At 40.6% G+C, this 20,473-nt stretch overlaps 1 pseudogene; it reads left to right on the forward strand.

Annotated features, from left to right (window-relative positions):
* The window catches only part of LOC131911069 (10 kDa heat shock protein, mitochondrial-like), a 31,454-nt pseudogene extending 11,577 nt beyond the window's left edge, over positions 1–19,877 (forward strand).
* Positions 19,878–20,473: the final 596 nt, after the last annotated feature.

A 20,473-nucleotide genomic window follows, 5' to 3' on the forward strand; every position in this document is an offset into this window, starting at 1 on the left:
AGAGATCCACCTGCCTCTGCCTTCTGAGTGCTGGGATTAAAGGCGTGCATCACCACCACCCAGATCAACTTTATTCTATTTTTATGTGGAAGGAGCTATACTTTCAGGCATGTCTCCTGCAGACCATGAAGTTGGACATACACAATTAGCATCAAGTCCTTGAGTAAGGTAAACAAAAAGAAAGTTGTCCATGGTCCCCACAGCTTCCACACTTTCTTCTCTCAAGTAACCTGTGCCTCTAGCGTCACAGAGACTTCCCTACCATCAGTGGGCCAGTGAGATTTCTTCAATCTAAAGATGGTTTTACATGAACTACAGACACTTTCCAGAAGTGGAAAGCTACAGGTCTAGAGCTATTTTCTAGAAAGTTTCTGAAGTACAATGAAGAGAATTTCTTCTAATGGGCAGAGCCAGTGTACCTGGTTCAATGTGCTAGGAAGGAAGGATTCTTAGGAATGGCTGTGTGTCATTTATGAGCTGTGACAGGACTGTTATGGATTTGGAAGAAGTGTGATTGGACAAGATGGGTGACAAAGAGATCATGGGCACTAGGTGTGGTGGCATATGCCTTTAATCCCAATACTTGGGTGGTAGAGGTCACTGTATCTGTATGAGTTCCAGGGTAGCCAGGGCTATACAGTGAGAGCCTGTCAAAAAAAATAAAAAATAAAATAGAGGTCATGGGAAGAGGTATTCAGGTAGACTTTTCAGAATGGGCAAAATAACAAGGTATTTATGTCCCATGTGAATGCTCAAAAAAGTGATCTCAGCAGAGAAGGAATTTAAGAACCAAATAGATAGGGTGAACCATTCAGTGAGCACGAACACTTTCCCTGGCCATCCTTGTCATCATCCAATGGATTCATGGACAAAGTATCCATCACACCAGGGTAGAGTTTATACATAAGATCCCCAACATGGACCTCTACTCACCAGGGTTGTCCTGGCTTCACTGTTGTGTGCTCAACCTGCTTGTAGCAAAGGATAACACAGGATCTGGGATAACCACATTTCCCAAGGGACTAGCCAGCTAGCTGAAGACAGATTGAATATAATGAGTCAGTTCCATCATAGGAGGGGGAAGTGTTTTATTCTTACTGGATTAGATAACTTGCTCAGAATGCCAGTTCATTTATTTATGCCTACAACCTTTCTGTAAAAGCTATCATTCCTAAACTTAGAGAATGCCTTGCCTACTGCCATAGTGTCCCCCCGGTCTCGCTTCTGATCTAATGTTTCAGTTCACAAATGGAAACTCAGCAATGGACTTAATCTCATGGAATTTGGTGGTTTTACTGTGTCCTCTGCCATCATATTGTAATTGCCTTTTTAGAACAGTCCACTGGCCTTTTGTAGATTCAGTTCCAAAGCCAGCTTGGTAACAGTATTTGTGGGACCAGAAAACAATTCATTTCTAGCATCCATTCACAATACATGGCATTACTTCTCTCAAAGCCAGATCCAGTTCCAGGAATCCAGAGGCAGAATTAGAATTTATGTTCTATCTTTCTTGTGTCTGCACCCCCATTGCCTTTAGGAATGTCCCTCATGTACGAAGTGCAAACATTGGAGCAGGAATTGAATTCATTTCACTGTGAATCCAGTTCCTATCAATAAGACAAAATTCATTTTTATTGTGGGCATGGGTGAGAATTCTATGATAATTTTAATTACCTTATTACCTAGTATTTTTAGAGTATCAAATATATAAGGAAAAGCATAGTAAAATAAACCACACTTGTGGTTAACTTTTGTTCTTAAATTACACTGATGTCCTTTTCATGTCCGGTATTTTTTATATTAGAATTGCCAAGGAAAACGTTAAAACCGTTTCTGATCTGCTCTTCATTTGTAGACATTAGCCTTATCAGATATTGCCTTACACAATGCTATCTGCACTGCACACACATGCTTAATCTCTTGCAAAAGCCCCACAGTGACACAAATTCTTATTTATCACAACACTGCCTGCTAATCATTCACGCTGCTCAACCCCATCAGAGGTCTTTCCATCAAAGTGTGTCTCCATGGTAACACAAACCAGATTTGGCTATTTGGTAACTGCTTGGAACACAAAGGTCACTCGAAGGTTTGTGACATTTGGATCCTGGAGCACACTTCCCAAACTCCACACTCCGCTTGTTTTTGACATTTGGACCCACTCTATCAATAGCACTTTCCCCTTGGCATCCGTATGTGTTTCAATTTGGATGATGTTTATTTATTGGAAATGAAAGCAGCCAATGTAATCAATGCTAATAAAGCTCATTTTCTCTCCTTGTATTTCTTTCCAGAAAATAATACTTTGTGCTTAAAAAAAACCTTCAACCTTTGAAAGTTATTATACTGAGATTGCTAAAACTATCTTCAGTTATCAAAACTGGAAATTTGATTATTGGCCTCTTCATAAAATAGTTACATTTTAAAATATGATTGAAGTATGATAAAATAATTAAGTTAGCTTGCCTCATTATCTTTTTGTGTCTATTTAGTGGTGGGTGGAAAGAACAAATATGTTTCACTGAAATTATTCAAAGATTGTAAGAAGCTTACTTCTTTGAGAATATTTCAAATGCTAGACTCTCACAGGAAATTTAAATAAGCAGGGTTTGTGGCTAAGGAGGACAGATATCAGACACAATGCTCTACAAATATGTCTATTTAAAACAGCAATGATTAGTACACACTACACACCAGCTATGTGCCTGGTTCTCTTCTAGAAGCCCCATCATAGCAATTCCTTTAATTCTGACAGCACCGCGAGACTGATGCCATAACAGCCTCCATTCTACCTGTTACAAGTTGGTACACAAAAGGATATGGGGTTGGATGTGCTGGGCAAAGGTTTTACCATTGAGCTATAAGCCAAGCCCTTGGTTTTTTGTTTGCTGTTGCTGTTGTTGTCTTTTATATGTATGTATGTATGTATGTATATGTATATATATATATATATATGTATATATATGTATATATATATATATATATAGTCTCTGGCTAGCCTTGAACTTCCAATATTCTTGTTCTGCTTCCCAAGTCAGGGACTGTAGGTATTTGCCAATAGGCCTGGCATGATCTCCTTTTTTTTTTTTTTTATAAAGGGTCAATTGTAGATTCTAGGATTTTCAAAATATATCATAAATAAAACTATTTCATGTCAGATAAATTTTATAATTATATTTTAGATATGTTCATTATTATTAAGATTCGAAGAACTTACGGTAAGTTATAATTCAAAGTAAGGTTACCTTATTGTGCCTTTGTTCAGATTTGTGTTTTACTTCAAGGAACTAAAGATGCTAGCTCTCTGCACAGAATGACTTCATCAGTGACAAAAATGGCTGTGCAGCATCTCTGCTCTGTCCCTTTTATCTTGAGTTTACAATAAGATAAACAAGTTACCTAAACGAGGTGAGAGCAGGGTACAAGTTACTGATATGTACCAGAACTTGGATTTTTTAAGTTTTAGCCATGAGATGAAGCAGGTTTAGGAGCAAACTCCCATGGTAAAGTTCCTTCCAAATGTCGATGTCCTTCCTGTCCCATGTCATTGTGTCCACCCCCCATCCCCCCTGCTGAAATTTTGTGAAGAAAGCTGAGCATGCCCAGAGGCATCCCTGGCTAATATCTTTTTTTTTTAATTGGTTTACTTTGTGCATATAAGTATTTTTCCTACAGGCATGTCTGGTCACCAGACAGAAGCCTGGTGCCCAAAGAGGCCAGAAGAGGGCGTCAGATACCCCAAGACTGGAGTTACAGACAGTTGTGAGCCTGCCATGTGGGTGTTGGGAATTGAACCAGCTCCTTTGGAAGAGCAGCCAGGGCTCTTAACTGCTGAGCCGTGCCTCCAACTCCCTAGTTGCTAACTTTAGGATGTTTAGTTTTTAGTGAGCATACCCCACAGTATCCCTAATCTTTATTTTAACCTTTCAAACTCCATGATCTTAAGTTAAGCAAGCTCCCAAAATGCGTCAGCCAATCTTCCTACTCACACAATAGGCTTACACTGAGCATGCTCAAGAATGCCTGCCTAAGCATATTCAGATGCTTTCAGATATGAATATACACATAATAGTCAACAAGCTTCCTGCGTTCAAAGGGCACATTGTGCTGCAGCTGCGGTTCTCGGGTCCTGCTTCAGGCAATTCAGCCCTCTACATTTTTTTTTCTTGGCTGTGCTTGCAACACTCTAAGAACGGAGCTGGCACAAAAAACATGAAGCTCCCTGTATGCACCTGAAATGGTGGCAGAGAGGGGGCATTCTAGGAAGGTAGGTAGAAGAGAAGTAGATGCCAGCCTTGTGCAATCTGATGAGCAGGGAGCTGGCATTGAGAGTCTATCAGAGCACAGCAGGGAACCAGCAGGACAGAAGGATTCAGAGCTAAGAGGAAGATGTTAGTCTCTGAGGCAGGATTTGAAGAGAAGCATGGCTGATATTCCAGAAAAGACAATGGGTATTTGGACAGGGGCAAGGAAACACTGAATTATCTGGGTGAAACCTGTCATAGGAGGCCCCATTCAGGCTCTCAGACTGAATACCTCTGTTTGGTCTCCAGCATAGGTTGATCTTAAGGGGATAATTAAAAAGGAGAGAAGTCCTTACAGGATCCAGGATGACCAGCCTGCCCACCCTTATGCCTATGTGTTTTATCTTTAGGACAAGATTTGGGGCCTCTAAAGGATTCTTCAGGATGACAAATCTTATAAGAGAGGTGACACACTAAGCCTCTAAGGCCCCCACCATTAGCACAGTCTATTAGATTAGCTGTTAGTTTCCAACGGAGACAGTAAGGTCCCAAGGAATGAAATAAAGACACTTAGATTAAAAGGTGATTTGAAGAGAAAACAGAGTTCCTGTGTAGGAAATCTCCTACACATTGGTAATTGAGGAGAGATCTGTTTTATGTTCCTCATTTCACATTGCCCTCCAGCCAATATACATGCACTTTCGAAGCATGGTAGGCATATTTATTCACTTAATGCTCTAGTCGTATAGGTGCGTTTTATCATTTCCACTTTAGAAAGAGGAAATCTACTGATCAATATACTCCATAGGATTACACATCTGGCAAAGGACGGACCCATTTGCAAACTCATTTGGGTGTTTTCAGAGCTGTTAGGGTCAGAGCCTGGACTTTGGCAACCCTAACAAGCTGTGTTCAGCACCTTATCCTCAGTAGGGCAATTAAACAGACAGATAACAGTCAAGAGCAGAAAACAGGAATCGATCTAATGCAGCCGCAGGAAGAGAAACAAAATGGTCCACCAACTTCCCTGGCCCAGGCCTACACACACACACACACACACACACACACACACACACCAAGTCCATCTTCAGGTCCTGACCTGAGGTTTAGGCCTAAATAGAAGGCAATACACAGGTACAGATAAACAGTCCTGGTCAAGGTGTGGCCCCATACAGGCTCAGCTCCAGTGTCCCCTGCAAAATGATCTGACAAATTGTCCAAGTCCTGTGAAATCTCTTCATCAGAGGCAAGCTCTCTCTCTGCCTGGCACCACACTTCACTGTCTCCATCTTCTCCCTGGAGATTCCTGGAGAAACTCCAATCTGTTTCAGACTATTGTTTTAATACTCTGATAGCCAAAGGGAGGACACAAGTGTCTCATTGGAATATCTATATTCTGCCCAGGATTGTATATTTGTCTGATAACCCAGATATTCTTACAGGAAGGAGTTTTCAAATCCAGCTGACAGCTGTTGGTAATTTCATTAGACAGGGGTTGTTGGGAATCACAAGACAAGGATGAAAACTAAATATCTTGCAGAACATTTCCATCATTACTTTGGTTGTCATTCATTTCAGGTCTTGTAGTGGGTACTAAGGACACAGATGAAGTTAACCGCTTGCCTTCTCGAACTATGTCAATCTGGGTGTGATTATTTCATACAAAAATTACTAGAATTAGACTTTAGAAAGTGTCATTCTGACTGACTTTTCCTGCATGTGCAAGCCATAAAGTTTACATTGAAAGAAATATCCTTCATATACCAATACTGGACAACAGCCTCGATCAGCTATACTGGTAATGAGGTCTTCCATGAACATGAATGAGCAAATCCCAGCTAACCCCAATCTTTCATGAGCTTCCTGTCTCTATATATTTCTAAGTGGTGTCCCTAGAATTTTCTACCTTTGCTCAGAGATCCAGTTATCCCATCAATACTTTGCAAATTTATCATTCTTTATCTGAAAGCATTAACATGTCATGTTTGGATAATTTTTCTAGATTTATACTCCCATGAAGGCCCCTAAGTACATTTAAAGCTAAAAAGCTTTTCTTGATGTTTTATTCTTGTTAGCGCCTATATTTATCAAATTTCTAAAATGAGATCACTTAAGAACTTGGGGATATACAGGGCTCTCTCTCCCCCAACACAGATATGACTCAGACTTCATGGACTTAGATTCTTATAGGGAATAGACTTTCAATCCAAAGAGATTTAAAACAAAACTGCAAATAAATTGAGTTTGTATTTAGCTGTTCAAATGGTTGAAAATTGAGGTACCAGGTGAGGCCTAATGGTAGATCTAGGAATTCTGTTTAGTTAACTGTCATAATTATGCAAGTATTTCTAATGGTGAGAAATGGAATTAGAACAATTAAAAGGAAGAACAGTTTGAGGTAAGGAGGGAGAATGCACTGAGATGATTTTAAGCTATGATAAATTTAGGATGGGTTCAAATATCCACACACAGCATCTTCCCAACAAGATTCAGAGACAAGAGACATAACCATAAGCTCCCGAGAACTGCTTTACATACAATGGTACTGCATCTGTTGAAGAAAGGCGCTCAAGGTGGTCCCTGTCTTGGTCTTCAATGTGCACTCATGTGTAGGGCTGCCCTCTGGCAGGAGGGGAGGTCATGGGTCAAAGGACCAAAAGAGGTAGTAGCATCTGACAACTGGCACTAAATGACACTTATAAGACCACAGTCTCTCCTCCTCCCCCTCCTCCCACCTTCTCCTCCTCCTCCTCCTCCTCCTCCTCCTCCTCCTCCTCCTCCTCCTCCTCCTCCTCTTCCTTCTTCCTGAAATAGGGTCTTACTATGCAGCCCTGGCTCATCTAGAACTTTCTCTATAGACAGGCTGGTCTCTGGCCTCAGACTCACAGAGATATATTTGTCTATCTCCCAAGTTCCAGGATGAAAGGTAACATGCCCAGTTAAGTCCACCTTTTTAAGTAACAAGACTGAGTTGGTTTTGTGGTTGGATCTGTCAGTCTCAATCCTCCCATCACTACTGTGAAGCACCATTGCTATCACTGTGAACACAAAGACAAAGTAGGTTAGATGAGGATAATTCCCTAAGTGGCAACACTGTGTGGGCCATTTCCAAGATTCACACACAGGCCAGGCTTTCACAAGGGCTACAGATGGAGTGAGGAAGGAAGAGCAAGGCTTTGTTGCTGTTGTTTGTCACATCTTGAGCACAATTAGGGAATCAACATCCTTATTCTCTCTTGCAAAGACAAAATGCATAATTTTGTATGGTGATGCTGTTAGTTAGGAGAGCACACATACTATCCTGCATCTCTCAAGATTCAGAAGTATTTTAAACACATGCATCCAGACCCTGATACTCTTCTTACCCCTCTAGCAGAGAGAATGGGCTGTTCCATTAGGGGTTCAGACTGAAGCTCTCTTTTTAGCTTTTGTCAGAAGGAATTTGAAGATGAGAGGAAGTGCATCAGGACGGAGAAGCACTAGAGGATATCTAATACTGGAAAAATTGGCTTATCAAGAAATGCCTACAGTGTCCTTTGAAGTCTGTGGGAAGCTGCCAAGACAGCCAAGGTAGCAGGAAGGGCTGACTCTTCTTGCAAATGCCTGGCATAACTGTGGGGACATTTACTGGCCAGTTCAACCTCTGTTCTCTCTTGTGGTTACAGACCAACCAAAAGGCTTTTCTTGGAAGAATTTAATGAGATAATGCTTATGAGCCTTTGACCCAGTATATGATGCTAAATAAGGCCCAGTAAATCTCTACCTCTTAAAATATGAAATAATAAATATGAAAATATTTTTTCAATTTTATTTATTTTTATTTTATGTGCATTGGTATTTTGTTTGCACGTATGTCTGTGTGAGGGTGTCAGATCTTGGAGTTACAGACAGTTGTGAGCTGCTATGTAGGTGCTGAAAATTGAACCTGGGTCCTCTGGAAGAACAGTCAGGCTTTTAACCACTGAGCCATCTCTCCAGCCCCATGAAAACATTTTACTAGTTCAAAATGCTGTGTAAATGTGACTAATTTATTAAAGATATGGATAGAAAGTAAAGGCAATGTGCTGTGACTCTGTGGGCTCCTGTGAAGCCTTGTTCTTACTGAAATACTGATAGGGATTTTCTGTGATCCATTTCTATTCGGTTAACTTAATGTATTAGTATCTGATGGCCACTTAACATCTTCTGGGTAATGGTACCTTTGCAGAACCAAATAATAACTGCACCTTAGAAAGCAATATGAAACATTTAAGCATCAATGACCCAGCATTCTCATCTAGCTTTGTGACTGTTATCTTCCAACATCAATGTTTCCATTGTAACTCTGCTGCTTCAGATAACAATGCTTTCTGGACATTTGCCTGATGACCGTTTAAAAGATTGGGGGCTTTTTTTTTTCTCCATTAGTCTACCACTGTGTTGATCTTGGCTCTACAGTTACCATTTGTAAATCGGTGGAGCATGAAATTAAGTAGGCACTGGCACCCCGACTGTGAATGGCAATAAAGATGAAGGTGAGGTGTTGCCTTGCAGCCTGCCACACAATCACCAAAATGCCAGTAAGCACAGCTCTCTCAACCACCAGAAAAAAAAACAAAACAAAAAAACAGTAGCAACAGAAAACAGACCAAACAAACAAAACAAGCACAATAAAGGGTAGGAGACAGCCATTTCATAGATTTTACCATGTGAAAATAGACCTGCGTTTCGTATTTAAGTCTAAGGCTAATTTAGACATACTCTGCTATAACCTGTGGTGCTTATTTGGCTTGGCTTTGAAGTACGAATTGATTCGCCCAAATGTCACCTAGCAATTAGGAAACCAAAGAAGAGGGTAAGAAAGTCATTAAATGGCATCGAGTGTGAGTAGCTCAGCTTTCCTCTGAGTTTGGAAGGAACAACATTTACCCTTCCCGCTCCTTATCCACACCCCTGCTGTTAATATGAGCTCTAGAAAGGAATCATGATTTCTGCTCAGGAGAGATGTTCTACACCATCATTCCTCTGTAACCTTCAAAAGTGCCAGGATTCTGAAAATCCAGGGATTATGGAGAAGTTTTGAACTGTTGAAGATTCATAGACACCAAAGCAACACGACAACTGGATGCAAGGTAATTTTGGATCACATTTTTAGATAAATGATATTCCTGGGACAACTGAGAAACTGCAATGGGGACTAAAGAGTACAGGATATTCTCTCTCTTAGGAAAATCCCACATTTAATTTTTACATACGTACATATACATGTGTGGGAGTGATTTAATTATGAAACCAGAAAGAGGACCATGAGGAGGAGTTTTAAAAGATCTTAGGAAAGGGTGGTGTTTAGTAATGTCTTCTCAGTTGAAATGGTTCTTCTTGGAGGAAGGCGGAAGCTGGGGAGACTCAGAAAGCTAACAAACTGGAAAGTAGGTAAAGCACTTACCACACGATCCTGATGACCTGTGCTCATCCCTGGACTCCGTGGCTGAAGGAAAGAACTGACTACCCAAAGCTGTCCTCTGACCTAATTATGTGTAGGCTTGTGCCCACACTCACACACATACATATTCAACAATAAATAAATGAATAAACAGAAAAATAAGAAAGACAAAATAGTACATAAAAATTAATGATTCTGTATATAAATATGTGACCTACAGTTAGTATATTTTGATAATGGTTATGTGTGGATATCGTAGATATAGATGACTTATTTTATTTCGCTATGTTGAATCATAATTCATATCAACTTTCAGAGTAACTTTAATAATAAAAAATTGAAATCACAACAGTAATTAATATAAAGTAATATGTAGAGGAACGAGAGGAAAGCATATGATCCGAAAGATGTCTCAAGACATGAAAGCTGCTACTTATGTTAAAGTGGCCATCACGTTAAGGATGGGTTTTACAACCCTTGCCCTAGAAAGAGCCTCTCCCTAGGTGTGACTCAGCAGTCTATTTCTGTGACTTTGTTAAGATACAGCTTTAATCCTTGAATATCTCCAAAGCAGAGCTGAAGGGAGATGAAGAGTGCTGGGACGGAGCCTGGCTGCTGGCCTGTCTCTACTCTGTGGTCCCATATGACCCCATGTCCAGTGTGTGGTTGCTGGTGCTGCCCAGGTCACACCTCTGCTGATAACCTGAATTGCTCAACATATCCAGAAAAGGCTACTAAGAGTGAGTCCCTATGGTACACATCCTAGCAGACATCAAATCCTTATTTTTAAATCTAAAAAACTTGTTTAGTACCATAGAACATCTGTGTAGCTAACAACCTGTTAGATCAGAAGCTAAACGCAGAAACCCTCCAGGAAAGCATCCCACTTGACTTGGCTATAGTATATCTGAAGTCAGCCAGGATGCTTCTGTTGATACTAAATATTTGCAGACTTTCATCTACTGATGCTAAACTAGACACACGACATATGACAAGGAAGTATGAGTTGAAACTACCATATGACACTGGGAAGGAAATAAGTTGCTACTCAGAAATATTTGCAAGTGTCATAAAAACAGTAAAATAAATTAACACCGCAGAAGGCTTAAGCTCAGCAAGTAGAAAAGCTGGATCAACTTTGATGCTGGTCGGGTTGATATTCCACAGAGAGATGATAGCAAGGTAGATACATAATGTGACTTGAATTCCACGGCCTTTGCTTTCCCTTTTTTTGAAATGGAGACAGCCTCTTGGGGTTATGGTGACATTTGGTATCATATGCACAGGCAGCAGTAGAAGAGTCCCTAGATTTTATGGCTAATGCTCAATGAAAGTTGTCATCATGATGGGATGGGGCTAAATCTAGTGCTAGAATACTAGCTTAGCATAGGTAAAACTCTAGTTTCAGAATACTAGCTTACCATAGGTAAAACTCTAGTTTCAGAATACTAGCTTACCATAGGTAAAACTCTAGATTCAATCCCCAGCACCACAGAAACAGCAGCAAAGAGTTAATGAATTATTAACGTACTTGTATTGTATGTAATTAACACCTACTTGGCTTGAAAGTATGCATGGGCTTGCATAGAGAGAATATGAGAGAAGGACTAGGAAATAAGTGTTTACTTCACCCCCACCACCACCACATATACATCCCACTACCCTCACTGTTCCCAAGTTACCAATGGGCAACTACCCTCCTACTTAGTGGAGGCAAGTACTTAGGATCCACTGTTCAGAGCTCTGTTCCCTCACTGGGTGTCCACCCTTTTACCTGATTCCACCCTTTCTAATATACACAGCATCCCTTCCTAGACATTTATAACAGCTTCTGAAATTTCTTAGCGTTCACTTGGATCCTTTCTTGTCCTTTGCACACACAAAGTCAGAACCATCTTCTAAAAATGCAAGTGAAATCACCGTCTCATTGTCTGAAAGCTCTTCAGTGACTTACCACTGTATTTTAAAAGACATGTGAAGTGTGGTGAGTTATTTGACTCCCACTCCAGAGTACCTTCTGGACACCGCTTCTCATCATTCCTTTCTTCACTACAATTCAGTCCCTTGGAGAAGCCATTTTCCTGTCAGGTGTGATGGTGCAAACCCGTAAGTAATCCCAGCACTCAGGAAATTGATGCCATAGGATAGGGAGTCCCAGGTCATCCTGAACTACACAGCAAAGGCCCTGTCTCCAAAAAGATAAAATACAAAGAAAGATAAAATAATATAAAAAGATAAAATATAAATATAAAAATATTTAAAAATATAAAGATAGAATAAAATAACAAGAAAGACATGCTGTCTCCTACTCCATATGCTTTACATATACTGTTCTCTTAGCAAAGGCAACTCTGCATTTGTTTCACAAATATCTGGTCATCTCTAAATGTCAAGTCAAAATTTCAAGGTCATTTTCAGAGGACCCTTGCCAGTGCCAGGTAAAGCAGCCAGCCTCCCCAGCTGCATTTGTCCGCCAGTACCCTGTCTTCTTAATAGAAAAAGAACTTCTCTGTTTTTGTTTTTGTTTTTGTTTTTTTTATCTGCCTTTTAACTTTCTCCTCACCTCCTCTCCCAGCAGTTACACAAAATTGGGGCATATTTCTTTTTAATTTTTGCTCTCATGGTATTCAACATTACCCATAGTGCTGGGCATAGGAAGATGTTTAATAGATATTTGTTGAAAATGGAGAAATTTCAGTAGTTCACTTAAGAGTTTCTATGTTAAAATAGCTTCCAGGAAAAATAATTTAATTTTACTCTTGACTAAGACATCAGAGAGAAAAAAGGGGCAAAACAACACATTTTAATGTGTCTACCTACACCAAAAAGGTTAAGAATATCTCACTTTATATGGACCAATTTTTTAAGAGTTCATTACTGCCTAGAAAGAGGTCATGGCAAAGAAGCAAATACAAGTTCAAGTTCAGGAGTTTTGTTGATTGCAGTTAATTGACACCTTAGGGGAACATTGGATCACATGAGTCATCTCTAAAATTCTCTTTCCAACTTTATATTTTATAGCCATGTGCTTCTCTGGATTTGCCCTCCCTTGATCAAGGGCAAGCAAAGAATTTTTGGTTTTTGGTTTTTGTTGTTGTTTCGTTTTGTATTTTTTAAATGAATATTTCTTATTTGCTGCCTTGCTATCTCAGAGGGCACAAATGGATTTTTTTTTTTTATAATTTGGCCTATATACAAAGGTGACTACAGTGAATTCTTTAGTAGTCACTTAAACCAAGCCTGTTGGGTCTGAGGACCCCCTCTCCCAGATGCTAGAATATTGTTGAAGAGAGATGCATTGTCCAAGGTCATCGCTTAGCCCAAGAAGCAGTCCTCATTTTTTGCTGGCCTTGGCCATGCATGGATGGTCAAGAGGTCTAGCCCTCTTATTTAGTGGGGAGATGGGAGAGAATTCTAAGGAATTGTTCCAGCCACTGAGTGCTGTGAGATAACTGTACCCTGTGTACCTCAGCCTTCGGCTTTGCTAAGTTTAGCTATTCCTTCTGCCCCAAGTCTACTTTCTCTATTTCCTATTCTTATTAATTCAGAAAACATATTTTCCTACCTCTTTTCTTGCCCTTCTCAAAAAGAGCCCCTCTGGGTTGGAGAGATGACTCAGTGGGTAAAAGCACTGACGGCTTTTCCAGAGGATTCCAGTTTGATTCCCAGCACCCACAAAGTAGCTGGCAACCACCTGTAGCTCCAGTTACAGACTCCAGTGCCCTCTTCTGGCCTTCTTGGGTACTTCATACATGTGGTGTACAGACATGCATGTAGACAAAACACCCCTACACACAAAATAAAATAGAAATTAAAACACACAAAAAAGACCTCCCCCAAGAGAAGGGTGGGTCAAGTGTCCATGGCACAACTCCTTCCCAGAAATGGGTAGAAGCTGATGGCAGACTAGAAATCATGCTGCCCAGTCTCTGGCTGGTTTACTGCCAAGCATAAGCACTATTCATTTCCTTCCTCTATGTCATGGTGTCTTTTCGGTACAAAGAACAATGTAAGCGGAACCCCTCAAAATTACTAATTCATGCGACTAACTGTAAATAATATACAATTTGACAGGAGCTATGAGTTGAAGAGTCTCTCTTTCCTCTCCTTTCCTTCTTCCCTCCCTCCCTCTCTCCTCTTCTTCATCTCTCTCTCTCTCTCTCTCTCTCTCTCTCTCTCTCTCTCTCTCTCTCTCTCTCTCTCTTTCTGTTTATATTACCAAGTTTCTATGTTGGGGCTCTAACTCCCAGCTCTTCAGAATGTAAGCATATCTGGTAATTAGGTCAAAATGAGAATATACTGGTACCCCTCAGTCTCACATACTGCTGAGTCCATTAGAAGAAGAGGCAAAGTCACAGATACATAAGAGGAAAACTTTGTAGGGACACAAAAAGAAAACAGACATCCACTCACTAAGGAGAGGAACCTTGGGAGAAACAGGCCTTCCTTGATTTTGAGCTTCTAGACTCTAGAACTGTAAGAAAATATATTTGTGTTGTTTAGAGATCCAGTTCTGCAGTACTCAATTATATCAGTACCAGGAGTACCATGAAGTCTGTGGGTTTTGTCTGATGCTCTTTAAATGCTCCGAACAAGTCTGAGGATGCAAGCCAGGAGAATTCCTAGGAGGGATCTGGAATTGCAATTGGCAGTCTCCACTTTGCAGATTCTTCAGCCCATGACCTAGTTTTTCCAGATCATCTTTTGTTTCCATAACTTTATTTCTGCTCAGTGTGAGTACCTTGAGTTGATGATTTGGTTTCTGGGTCTCCTCCATCCTCACCATTTTGCTCCTTTTTGTTTTTATGCTATTCTTGGGCTGATTCTTCATGCTGAACCTGAAACCCAAGATCCAGAAAGCTATCCTTGCTAGACTGTCACTAATCTGGGCTTTCCTGAAGCTGAAGATGGTCTGGATACCACACAAGACACACATGGCTTAGAAAACCTGAATTGCTGACTGAGTACTAATCAGTTCACTTAGTTCTAGGGCAGGCATGGTTACACACCTGTAATCCCAGCACTTGGGAAATGGAGGCAGAAGGATCAGGAGTTCAAGGTTATCCTCAAACACACAGCACATTTGATATCAGCATGGGCTACAAGAGACACTGTCAAAAAATAAACAAAGAAAAATAACAATTCATTTTTTTCCCATTTCTATTTTGAAATTTAGAATTTGTATCTTATTGGGCAGCCCACTATTTCCTAGATGTAAGCCTTTGACTAATTTTTCAAAACTACTTAATTGAGGAAAATAAAAATTTTAACATATTTAAAATTGTAATTCAAAAAATTAGATGCACAAAGGTATTTTTCCCAAGAGAGAATATTTATTTGATCCTTTAGATCACCCTTCTCCAGTCATACTGTTTGGGAGGCATTTGGATGCCTCATGGCACCATTATACTTCTGCCATCCCATTCTTGGACCACCACAGGTGCTTAGGTACCTTTGAGGCACTGGGACTCTGTTTTGGCATACAGACAGGCAGGATAGTCTCTTTGTGTGAACACCATTAAAGAGCACCAGATCTGAGCTCTCCCACTAGAAGACACTGGTGGGACATCTATTGAGTTGTATTCCTTTCAGCTTTCTCTGACGCCCTTGGATGTAGTCAAGGTCCCGGAATTTGAGTGACAAGTTCTGCTCTGTACTCTGATGAGTAAGGCATTGTTTCTGGGTCAAGCTTATCACGACTCCTTTTTCCCCTGGGGAAGTGCTCTTCTAGTACAGTCCTCAGCAAAGCATGGAGAGGCTTCTGGTAGGCTTCCTGCAGTCCTCCAAATATGCTTCAGAGAGCTGAACTGCAGTCTCAGGAAAAGTAAGAGCTTCCTGCCTCAGCAGCTCCCTGCAGCTCCCTCCCTACACATTCCTGGGGAGCCTGCTACAGAAAGAACACAGAAAAATGTGATCACTCCTCAGGGAGACACTGGAAATGCTGGCTTTGTTCTTCTCCGGGTGTACTATGTTTCTGCCACTGCTGTCATGTCTGATTTAGGACACCCCATTTCTGCCTGTGATTATCGCAGATGAGACTTCTGTATGATTTTTACCACAGAGTAACCATGGGAAATCCCAGTTCTGTCTCCTAAAGGCCCCAGGCCTGTAGATTCCTGTCAATCGAAGCTACCTTGCAAGATCTGCATGGTCCTGTTTCTGCTGGCTTCACAATTCACTCAGTGAACCATGACACACTGGGAGTATTTTAAGGGCTTTTGTGGTAACCACAGCATTTTCCTGGTCAAAGTCCTCATTAAAGGTGACCATGCCTGAATGTTTTAGTTTAAAATCTCATGTCTCGTTTGACATGGAAGTTAATTAAATGAAAACACGCAGAGGTTAATCTATGGTAGTATGGGTTTTCTTTTTCTTTTAATTTTCATAACGCTTGGATTCTCCCTGTGTAGCCCAGGCTGGTACGATCTAGGTTTGTTTCTTCTGAAGAATGCAAATAACCATGAGAATTAGGCTGGGATCAAAGTTACACATGAGAGCTGAAGTAGCACTAGAAGACCAAACAATGCAAGCCTGGCCAAAAAGGGGGAAGGGAAGGGTTCCTCCCCTACATATGCACCATTGCAGAATACTGCCATACCTGAGAATACCATTGTAGAATACCCCCGTACCTGAGAATACCATTGCAGAATACCCCCGTACCTGAGAATACCATTGCAGAATACCCCTGTACTTGAGAATACCATCAGCAGAATACCCCCATACCTGAGAATACCATTGCAGAATACCCCCGTACCTGAGAATACCATCAGCAGGTCTTAGCATGTGCTCAAATAAACTGACAGCTAAAAACAATATGATGAACAAGAGAAGAATCCTAATTTCTTTGACTGAATTACCTTCATTCCAACTCCCCTGTTGCTCTTCTAACCTCAAATGTCTTGCCCTTAATTCTCCTTTAATATGTGTACTTCCCGTTGCTAAGACATTTGAGATGAAATCACCATGCAGGCATATAATTTACACAGATACCTGATAAGATAAGGTATGCACGTATATTGGATTTTCAGCAGCCCGTGTCAATTATTGATTCATTTTGATCAAATATGTCCTAACCAGTGTAAACTCATTTCTGTTTTACATGAGACAAGAAGCGTATCACCCTAGTCTTTCCACCATGGGGTGCTGGGCCATGGTGGCTGCTGCACTTCCAGAGGAGGTCCATGCTCTTATGCTTCCTCTGAAGTTTCTCCCAGCAGAAGAGCTGGCCACGTGTGACAGGAGACTGACTTCCACTTCTTGTTTCAAGGAAGGCTGTGCAACCAGGCTCTGAGCTAGGTACCTACCTACTCAACATGAGCTAGATCTTCTGGCTGCTAGCCAGAAGTCAAAGGCCAAGAGGATTACAGGACAGGCAGAGGGGACAGACAGAGACACTGTAAGTGCAAATCCCCTTGGCCACCAGGGAATCAAAGTCTGGTCCTGTGGTACACCTTCCAAGCATGCCGAACAATGGGAGAAAACTAAAGTTAGAGTAAAGTGTGAAAATGAATTTAAATATCTGAGGCTGGAGGAGACAAAAGGGATAAATGGTCTATTATCCATGACATTGAGAGGGGGCTTTGGTACTAGGATTGAACAAGTTGCCATTCAGTTTAAATCCAAGATCAACTCTTACAAATTGCAAAATTCTGCTAAGGTTTAAATGCTGTCTCAAGGTGCAGAATGCCTGGGAGGCACTTGGTACACACTGATCATAGAAAGCCTCAATCAAGAGAAACTGGTATTTTTTAAAAAATTTTATGGTAAATGATAAACAAACAATCAAAACTTTGATCCAGACTTTATCTTAAAATATAAGAATAAATTCATTTTATAGATAACCAGATTTAGATTATATGGCTAACAAATCCCTGCTCAGATTCCCTTTGTAGAGAGCTCAGACCTAGGGACTAGAAGCAGCAGATGTCCTAGTGGGCATGTCCAACTTGCAGCTCAGGGTCATAGGTGCCTCTGGATCTGTATGAATCTAGCTCAACCAAAAAAAAAAAATTTAATCTTATAGGGTTCTTTTGAGGTTTCTTTGCTTTTCCTTTCCCTTCCTTCCTTTCCTTCTTTTCATCATTCAGCTCTGACTCCAGTAACAATTACTTTTCCAGTGGGTTTTCTAAATCTAATGTAATTAACATTAAGAAGGAGGCTCATTTTCAGAGCAGCTAGGCTGGTGTATATGTATCTGAGCTTTAATTAATCTCCCACTTCATGTGGTCAGTCTGTACGTGTCTTAAAACATTTTAAATGCCTAGTGTCAGCCAAGATGGCATTGACCAGTTTATTGCACCAAAACTAAAACCTGAAATCACAGCTTGTTCTCATTTATTTTCCCTCTGTTATATTCTGACTTCAGTCTAAGTCTGGGTCAGATGTCAGGAAGATGAGCAAAACCTGGAGAAGTCCTCTCTGCTCTAAAGAGGAACCAGGAAAGAAGGCATCTAAAAGCCACTATACCATACACAGGAAGAGTCTTCAAGGGTATTTCCTTCCCATTTGAAACCATCCTTCACTCTCCCACCCACCCTCCACCTCAATTTCAGAAACCAGGGTTGGGGAACTACTTTGCTACATTAGGAAATCTGATTGGATAAAAACCAGGAAGAAGTCAAGGTGGTAGCACCAGCCTGAAGCCCTAACATTTGTGAGGATGCAAAGGGAGGATGTGAGCTGGGAGCTAGCCTGAGCTATATAGACAAACTGATTCTCAAAGAATTTTAAAAAAGAGTGGAGAATATAACTCTCAAGCCAGAGGAAGAATGGAAGGGGTATTTGAGAGTCAGAAAGTAGGGTAACAACACAGAACGAGACAAGATATATTCATTGTGCCTGCTAAGTACTGGATACGGTGCCAAGGGAAGGATATGCTAAACAAGTATATGCCTAAAGAAGCAGGGTAGATGCCTGAAGATCTGAATTATGATATAAACCACCACTCCAATCCCAGGATTACTTGAATGCTACATGCATCAGGCAAACCCAAACAGCCAAATAAGGTGAAAACTGTACTAATCTCAATATCACCCCCAAATAGAAGGCCACTTACTGTCAGGAGCTATCTACAATAATCCCTACAAATAGGTCCACATAAATTACTATCAATCTCAACAATATCAGTATCTCAGGTGTTCAGACTTGCTGCCTAGAAAGTCTGTTGTTCCTAGGGGATTTTCTCTGACCAGAGTGACATGGGGTGATCTAAGTAGACGGATTTTGAAATTTATAGAAGGGAATACTTTTGGGTTTCAAACATTAAAAAAAAATTATATGATTATAGTTTGTTCTGGTTAGTTTTTGACACAAACTAGAGTCATCTGGAAAGAGGATATTTTAATTGAAGAATCGCCTCCATCAGATTGGCAGGTGAGCATGTCTATCAGGCACTTTCTTGATTAATTATTGATGTGGGAGGACACAGCCCACTGTGAGTGGTACCACCCTGGGCAGGCATCCTGAGTTAATAATAATAATAATAATAATAATAATAATAATAATAATAATAATAAAACAGCAATCCCGTAAACAGCATTCCTCCGTGGCTCTGGCCTCTGCTCCTACTTGAGTTTCTGCTCTGCCCTCCCTCAGTGATGAACAGTGATCAGGACATGAAAGCTCCATTAAATCCTTTCCGTCCTAAGTTGTTTTGGTCAGCATTTTATCATTGCAATGGAGAAGCAAACTAGAGCATACTTGCTGGCACACTTACACTGTGACTTAGAGAATAGTTTTATACAGGTTATTGCAAGTTGCCTACAAAGCAAAATGCTAGGTGTAGGTTTACAGGTAAGGTATTCGGCTGTTTCCTAGTTTTACAGGGTGAACCCTTAGTCCTAAAAACACAGTTTTAAAAAATAACCAATGCTGGCAGAGTCTGAGCTGCGGCCGCACAAGTCACGGCTGGACAAGCTTTTGGAAAGTGTCTTCTACTCTTTGACAGAGTATTGGTTGAAAAGAGTGCCGCCGAAACCATAGCCAAAGGTGGCATGATGCTTCCAGAAGTGTCTCAAGGAAAAGCATAGCGAGCAACAGTAGTGGCTGTGGGATCAGGCTCGAAAGGAAAGGGTGGATAGAGTCAACCAGTCAGTGTGAAAGCCAGAGACGGAGTTCTTCTCCCAGAATATGGAGGCACCAAAGTGGTTCTAGATGACAAAGATTGTGTCTTATTTAGAGATGGTGACGTTCTTGGAATGTATGTGGACTGAAATCATTATTGAAATGGTGTCGCATGAAGCTGCCCATTCAGCTGACATTCTGAACTATTTTATCACGCAAATCATATCCATTCCTCCCTTTTATAATAAACCAATGATTCCTAAAAACAAACAGTTATCAATGCTGTAATAAAAACGATTAAACAATTTAGACTTCAGGCAACTGCATTTGAACCCCATTTCCACTAAGAACTCTGTTTCCACTATGGATCTTTAGAAGGGAAAAGATAACAAACTGTATAAGAATGCACTTCACTAACAGCACACAACAGCTATTAGATCTTTCTGACGTGCTCTTGAGTTTGGCAGATAACTATTAGGTACTCAAAAACAATTGTCATTTCACCCATTTTTGATAACATATAGAATCTAACACAGTGTTTAAGACATATATGTAATATTTATACAGGATAAATAGGGACATGCTCGCTCATGGAAAACAATATTGAGACAATCAGGTATTTTAAGAAAAACTATTCAATAAGAATTGAGGAGGACATGAGAAAGCATACATGGAGAGTGGCCCAGGCCAACTCCTTATGGAACGCATTTGGCTTGTGATTAGATGTGTTCTATCTTTCTCAGAT

This window comes from Peromyscus eremicus, chromosome 5 (genome assembly GCF_949786415.1).
Source record: "Peromyscus eremicus chromosome 5, PerEre_H2_v1, whole genome shotgun sequence".
In the NCBI taxonomy this organism is placed as follows: Eukaryota; Metazoa; Chordata; class Mammalia; order Rodentia; family Cricetidae; genus Peromyscus; species Peromyscus eremicus.